The following is an 8,538-nucleotide window of genomic DNA, read 5'->3' as shown; positions in this document are numbered from 1 at the left end:
TTGTTTATATATGTATATTTTTATTTATCACAGATAAAAAAAATATAAGAGCAATCACATGTTTTGGAGGAAGAGTTTCGCGTATCAAAATTCCAATAACATAGTAAATTTTAATAATTTATGTTTAATGATATCAGTATTCGCATTAAATACTCAGGCTTAAGAAAAATATATTTGTTTAAAAAAAAAGCCAACAGGGAAACAGAAGCTAAAAGTCGACCTTACGGGTACATTGCAATTTACACGTTTGTTCATTCGGGTACATAGTATAGAAATTCGTCATTGCACAAGTGATGACGTAACGCGCACATTTTCTTTTCGTACACGTTAGTTTGCTAAACTTCTCTAATAACTTTTTACTACGAGTAAAAATCTTTTTCTTTTTTTTAAATTGTGTCAAATAGGCTTTCGTAAAAACAGTCTGAGGACATTAAATTACAAATAGCATTGAAAATCTAATCTAAATCAAGTATTTTTGTACTTACCGTGCAAGCCTGTAACAGGAAAAACATATTTTGCAACAGAAATATCGCTTGTTTAACACTAACGAGAATATTGGAAAATTTCTGATTCATCATTTTAAGGAGTATGGATTTGTACTAAATACACTGTTAAATATGCAAGTTCATTAAAATGAAGCTAAAAGTATTTAGATAATCTAAACAGATTGTAACAAGAAAGAACAGAAAATCCAGAATAGGAGCTAAATAAATTTAAAGCCAAGCCAAGTCAATCACACCTAAGCTGAAAGCTAAATTGAGCTTTTCCGATCACCTTTTGTTCAGTGTCCATCTGTCTGTATATGTATATATATTCAGATTCTGACTTATTCTCCAGAACCACAGTACCACTTTCAATAAGCGTTTGTACAAAGCATCTTTGGATGCTTGTAATGTTTGTTAAAATAAAGGGACACACCCTCTTTCAGGGAAAAATAATTAAGATTTTTTGAAAATTGTTATCTTCTTCAAACCCACAGCGCCGATATAGACTAAACTGGGCACAAAGTATCCTTAGGTGAAGGTATCAAAGTTCGTTCAAATGAAGAGCAATACCCTTTTTTAAGGAGAGATATTTTAGAATTATTAAAACTTTGTTGGCATTTTTAAAAGTCGTCTCAAAAATCATTTGTCCAGAAAAGCTGCATAAAACTTGTAGGTAGATTCAAGATTGCTCAAAGCATGTTCCTCGGATTGGGTGAGGCCAGAATCGACAGGGTTTAATATTTACACGGGAGTAAATGTTCTGAAATCCCTTTCAAAGTGAGACAATTTAGATTTAAAAATTTGATGAAGCAGTCTCATTTAATGTAGATTCAAGTTTGTTCAAATCATGATCCCAAGGCGTAGGGTGGGACCTGACAACTTGGGGTGGGGGTGAATTTTACATAGGAATAAATAGATAAAAAGAGTGTGATTTTTGTTTTTCAGGTGAGTAATATGGCCTCTAGGACTCTTTCTTATTGTTATAACCATTAGTTCTTCGACAGGAATAATGAAACAGACGTAATCACAGACTACGAAGCTCATTGAGACGGGGCATCACCCTTATGAGACAATCTTTATCTTAATTTATGAAAATGAAAGTTAATCTTCCTTGATATTCATGGATACTGTAGTGTGATTTGACACAATGTCGTGTATCTTGTTAAAAAAATGATACTCAAAATTTAATTTCATACGGTATTTTAGATTGGAGGTTTTTAAAGGTTAAACCCCTGTTTACGAGTTATCTATACTTACCTGCATCAACTTTTTGCATTTTCCCCGAGCTGTCTACGATCATGCCTGAACTTTTGAGACCACCCCTGTGGTATCATCTAGTGTTTACCCATAATGTACAAGCATACCTCCGTTTCAGTTTTGTGAGGGCCTACACAACTAGGACCCAATGAACAGGGGTGGGTGATGCAGGTAAGTATAGATATCTCGTTAACAGGGTTTTACCTTTAAAAACCTCCAGTTTACATCAATATCTATACTTACCTGCATCAACTTTTTGCAGAATTTGTAGCAGAAATATTGGGCGGGAGATTACAATCACTATCATATAATAGTAAAATAAAGAATACACTCACCCAAACAGATATTCTATTTTTGTTCTTTTTCTTTTGCCCATCTCGATGTATCAAGAACTGATGACTTGGCAAAGCGAGCTTCTCCTTGAGGAACATCTCTCATATAGAATGAGATAAAGGTGTTTTCTGTTGCCCAATGAGCTGTCTGTAGAATTTCTTCTAGAGTTGCACCATTGAAAAGGGCCCATGAAGTTGCCAATCATCTTGCATCATGTGCACGCACATCTCACTGTGTTTATACACAAACTTTACTAGTGACACAATCCATCTTGAAATTGAATTCTTGGATGCTGGTGTTTTTGAGTCCGATTTGTAAGTCAAGAATAAACACTTTTCATCACCACGAGAAAACTCTGTCCTTTTTAGGTACATTTTAAGTGCTCTACAAGGACACAAAAGCAAGTCTCTACTGTCTGTTGCAAAGCTATTAAACTCTGGTATGGATATTGGTTTCCATGGCTTTCCTAATCTCTGAGTTTTGGCTAAAAACTGTATAATTGGTAATAAACGTATTCCATTCTGCTCAAGACGTAAATGTGACTCTCCAATTGAAAGAGCTTGAATTTCGCTTACTCTTGATGCTGTTGCCAGAGCTACAAGGAACACTGTCTTCCATGTAAGGTACTTCATATCGCATGAATTCATCGGTTCAAATGGGGAGTCACATAACTTCCAAAGGACAGTCGGCAAATCCCAATTTGGAAGTAATGGTCGTACATTAGGTTCAGAATTGTATATTCCTTTTATTAACTTTGACAGATCAGTGTTGTTACTGACAGAACTATTGCTCCAACCCTTATGCATAGATGCTATCGCTGACCTATAACCCATTAAAGTATTTGGCTTACAATTACGTTCTTCATGCAAATAGATGAAGAAGTCTGCTAAATCAGCTACATGACCTCAACTGAATCCTTTTGGTTCTTGGCACACCATTCCTTGTAGATTCGTATTCTAGCATCATACATTTTTCTTGTTGACTGTCTTTGGGAGTTGAAGATAAATGACTTAGCTTTCTCAGAAAATCTATTCTCTGTTCTTTGTTGTTTGAAATTTTCCAAACCGCCAGATGCAGACTTTCTGGACTTGGATGAGCAGACTTTCTGGACTTGGATGAATGAACTGCCCTCTTCTTTGAGTCAACATGTCTCTTATTATTGGAAGTTCCCTTGGAATGTCTACCAATAGATGTAGTAGGTCTGGAAACCATGACTGTCTTGGTGAAAACGGAGCGATGAGGAGAAGAACACACGACTCCTGTTCCACTTTCCTGAGTACTTTCGGAATTAATATGGGAGGCGGAAATGCATATGCAAACATTCCTGTCCAATCTATAGCTAGCGCATCGCATTCCCATGCCAAGGGGTCTGGAAACGGAGAACAAAACACTGCTAGTTTCCGGTTTTCCCTTGTTGCGAATAAATCTATGTTTGGAGTGGGAAAAACTCGAAAAATCTGCTGAACTATTTCTTGGTTGAGACTCCATTCTGTCATCTTGGGAATTTGTCACCCTCTGGACAACTGATCCGCTATTACATTCTTTTTCCCTGGAATGTGAGCTGCGTTGAGCTGTATCCCGAGAAGGTGACACCAATGCAGAATCCTCCATGTCATCACGCATAGGGCTGCAGACTTTGTCCCCCCTGCGATTGATGTAAGACACTACTGTTGAATTGTCTGTCCTCAGCAAGACTTGCCTGTGTTTGACATTGTCCCTGAAGTGATGAAGTGCATTCTCCACTGCACTGATTTCCAACAGATTTTTATGTGATGACTGTTCTATCACCGTCCATTTCCCCGACACATTGCGATCCTCTAGGTGGGCTCCCCACCCGTAAGTTGATGCATCCATCCACAAGGTTAGGTCTGCTCTGAAGCTCAGAATAGACGTCCCTGCCAGAACATTCCATATCTCTATCCACCAGAGAAGATGTGGGATGAGGAAACTGTCGATTTGAATCATATGATCCAGTTCGTCCACCTGTGGACGCCACTGGGAATGAAGGCAGAACTGAATGGGACGCATCTTGAGTCTGGCAAGAGGTACCAAATCTATACAGGCTGCCATTAAACCAAGGACTCTGAGGAATGTACGTGCTGGGATAAAAGATTCCATAACCATGGTAGAAATTGCCCCACGCAGACTGAGAAAACGGTCCAAACTGGGGTAGACCATTAACCCTGTTGGAGGTTGAATAGTGCTCCAAGATAAGTTATCTGGTGCGTTGGTTGCAGAATTGACTTGGATTGATTTATTACCAGGCCCAAGTCCATCAGCAGAAACAAAGTTCTCCTTAGTTGATGAACTAATGTCATTCGATCTGCATTTTTGAGAAGCCAATCGTCCAGGTACATATAAATGGAAATCTGTTGACTTCTTAGATGTGCACCTATTGCCCCCATTAATTTCGTAAACACTCTTGGGGCTGTTGCTAGACCGACGGGCATTGACCTGAATTGATAATGGATAGTGTCTATGCAAAGCCTGAGGTATTTCCTGTCTTCTGGATAAATTGGAACATGTAGATATGCATCCTTTAGATCTATTGATGCCACCCAGTCTCCTACATTCAGAGCCTGTATTATTGACTTTAGAGATTCCATCTTGAAATGTTGATTTTGGAGAAATATATTTAACGGTTTCAAATTGAGAATCGGACGGTAACCTCCGTCTCGTTTTGGAACAACAAAAAAGGTGCTAATAAACCCCTGACCTTCTGAATCTCTATGGCATGCTTTTCTAATTAACTTTCTATTTCTTCTAAAATATATTGTCTTTGGACGACATCTTGTACATTTGTTATTCTTACTCCTGTATTTGGAGGGTGTTTTATGAACACAAGTTTGAGTCCTTCCTGGACTATTTTTAATCCAATCGTCGGATGTAATTTTCATCCACTCCCTGTGGTACGAAATGATCCGACAGCCTACTTTGGCTGATTTCTGCAACTCGAGTCGAGTCTCTGATTGATCCATCAAATTTACTTTGGTGGGCGAAACCCAAAACAATCTTGTGCAGAGCCACGAGTTTGACCTCTGAAGGAACCTTTTGAATTGAAATTTCGTCCTCTTCCTATAGTAGTCTTTTGATTCTTTTCTGCAGCAAACTTTCCCTTCTTTGCAAAGGATGACTGCTGTTCTTTCGGTTCCGATGTGCCCACTGAATCATCTCTCTTTCTTTTCCTTGCAGAACTGAGGGCTGAATTATTTCTCTGCTTTGAACCCCTCAGGTGCTGTGTTTCTTTAGCATCGCGCATACTTTCTGCACTTGCGTGAAGAATATCAAAATACTTCCCACAAAAGAGCTTAGGATTCAGAGTTGTCTGTACAAGGAGTTTGTTTTCACTTGCTTTGTTTTTAAAAGCCAAATCCTCAATGTGAATGGCACTGCGGGCTGCAACTGCACCCACTAACATGCGGGAAGTAACATCAGCCATTGACTTGAACACCTGCATGAGTGCTTGTAGGGCCTCTGTTTTGTCCTCATCAGATACAACGTTATCAACGTAGGACGTAATTAAAAAGGCATATGTCAACTCTCTTAGAGGAAGTCGAGATCCTTGATCTGTCTTCCATAACTCATTGTTGCGTGAATGCAACATATGGTTGCGGAAACGGTAAGAATTTTTGTTTCCTTTTCTCCCTGTTGTAAAACTGCTGTCCTCAATGTTGTCATCAAGGCGCGGCGTTGTGCAGTACTTGTCAAAGTCGGAAGAAGTGACTCGGTATTTTTCATCATCTGATGCTTTATAAGTCCGCATCGCACCTTTTCGCTGGAATTCTTCATCAACATCTGTTAATGTGTTTAAAATGTACCCATCCATAGGCAAAGACTGTTGTGGGGTAGATGATTTTGTCCCAATCAAACGATTTGACATGTATGATTTGAAGTATTGGCTCAGAGTTTCAGAGGCATCAACTGAGTTGATGTTCAGTTCTGTAGACACTTTTTTAACAAAATTTTTCCAGTCTACCATGCATGAACCATTAGAGTCTGTGTCATGCATATGTACTGAACCCAAGACAGAGTTATCAAACTCTGAACGATTATCCTCGTGAACATCAATAACATCATCAAGTGAATTGCTTAAGACTTGATCAGTTTCACCTATGTGGCTTACTAGAACATCGTCATCCGATTCTCTGGAGCGTTGATCATCTGACGGTCGAAATCTATCGAACCTGTTACACGCCCTGTCTGAACGAACGTCAGACGTAATAGCAATAGTCGGTTGTTTATTCGAATCCTGGACTAACTCTTTAATTCTACTAGCGTCAATCAACCTTTTCATGCAATTCTCTTGATATTGCTGTCGTTGGGCTTCGAAATTTCCCAACACGAAAGGCGGAAAATTACCTACTTGAGGTGGGACTGAACCCTGCGTCAAGTCGCCGCCATTTTGACTCATTTCTGTCGGAGAAAGAATTTCTGATGCAGCTACGTTTCCCGCAGAGGAAACTTGACTATCAGAACGATTGCCACTATTCCCCACAGAGGGAATTTCAGGATTTTGGCAATGTAGCTGACTTTCTTCCCGCTTCAGATTTCTTTCGCTCGATCATCTTTCTGATCAACGTCCGTTTTTCCTCTGACCACTTACTGCAAACTTCGCATGGAAATGCTTCGTTGCAAACTCTGTCTATAGCACTCTGCGTGGTCATCAAAAACGGTCATTTCTCTATTACATTTTACGCAAATTTTAAATGAATCAGACATTTTAAGACCGCAGGCTTAAGAAATTTTAATCGAAGAAAAACACGCGGCTTTTCTTCTCGAATGCCCGAACAAAACTGAAACGGAAGTATGCTTGTGCATTATGGGTAAACACTAGATGATACCACAGGGGTGGTCTCAAAAGTTCAGGCATGATCGTAGGCAGCTCGGGGAAAATGCAAAAAGTTGATGCAGGTAAGTATAGATATTGATGTAAACACTTATAATTCTACAAAGTAATATGAAATACGATATTTCATCCTATGATACTTTACAATATTGTGTCATAGGATATATCATATGATACAATATAATACTGTAATATATAATGAAATGAAATGTTTTTGTTATATATTACAGTGTATCAAGATATGATATTGTATCCTAAAATATGATATGGCATTATATTTGCATATTCAATCTTCTTTCCCACTATGAATCACATTTGCAGACAAGGCAAAAATGTAGCAAAAACGCAAACACGCGTTACTCAATCTGTATGCACACACCGCTGCAGCTATGAGACTTTATCTTTTTAAAAATGATTCAATGCTTAAATATTGTGTTAACAATAATTACATTTTATCATATAATACAACACCATAACATTTTAATATAGTATAGTATCACATGATAAAATATCACACCACATTATGCATCAAAATATTGTAATATATGATATATTGGTGTATGATCATATAATATGATTTCATCTTATAAATTATGATATTGTATCACATGATATTGTTTTGTATAATATTATATCACGTTAGATAACTATAGCATATCATATTACACAATATGAAGTGATAAAATTGTATTTTATCTTACACAATATCATATCATAAAATATCATACGATACAATATTATATTTAACATTATCAATGATACAATTTTATGTGATACAATGATATATTTTATTATACAATATCATGTTATACAATATTGTATTATATAATACACTTCTTTTTCTTATAATACGTTATAATATTATAAAATAAGGGAAAAGTTGGGTTCAACTGCTCGATATTTCGTTTCTTTTTATTTAAATCTAAGAAAAATGTTTGCTGCGGGAAAAAGTAGTACATATTATTTTTTCTTATTTTGAAGTGGTGCTTTTTTATGCTTTACAATACTTTGGGAGTCAAATGTAAAGTTACAAACGAAATACAAAGCTTTGATATGTAGATAAAGTAAGGTCCCCCCGTCCAGTGAAAAAAATCAAATTTCTTAGATTTACATAGCAAATTCACTTAACATATGCCTCGGACCCTCCAACCCCCACCACTCCAACCCTGGCAAACCTAAATATCCCTCGAAACCTAACCTTTTCCCTTCTCTCTGGAAAAAAATCTGGATCCGTCTTTTAAGTCAAGGATAACTTTTCAAAAAAAAAAAAAAATTTTATGTATATGTAAGTTTGTACAAATCATGATTTTGAAAATCAAGGTATACTCTACTAGAGGTCTAAAGATTTTGTACTTGATACTCTTAAAGGGGCATGAAAACGATTTTTGGTCCTTTTTTTTTTACAGTACTTCATTATGGCAATTTTAATAGGCAACCAAAATTTAGTTTCATGTGTTGAATTATAAGCGAGTTACAAATCTTACAATTCTTTGCTATGTAAACAAATCTTTTGTTTACATTTTGAATGTTGAAGTGAAAATTCCAGTTGTAGACATAAAATGAATCTTCTGAACATTAGGAACATTTTTTTATGCTTAAAATGAATAAAAAGATAGA

General features: G+C 36.9%; 1 pseudogene; it reads right to left on the bottom strand.

The window, feature by feature from the left end:
• Positions 1 to 5,058: 5,058 nt before the first annotated feature.
• LOC128191405 (uncharacterized) lies at positions 5,059 to 7,005 on the bottom strand (annotated as a pseudogene).
• Between the last annotated feature and the right edge of the window lie 1,533 nt (positions 7,006 to 8,538).

This window comes from Crassostrea angulata, chromosome 7, assembly GCF_025612915.1.
Source record: "Crassostrea angulata isolate pt1a10 chromosome 7, ASM2561291v2, whole genome shotgun sequence".
NCBI lineage: Eukaryota > Metazoa > Mollusca > Bivalvia > Ostreida > Ostreidae > Magallana > Magallana angulata.
Note: the sequence above shows the minus strand (reverse complement) of the source record. Positions and strands in the feature narration are given on the sequence as shown.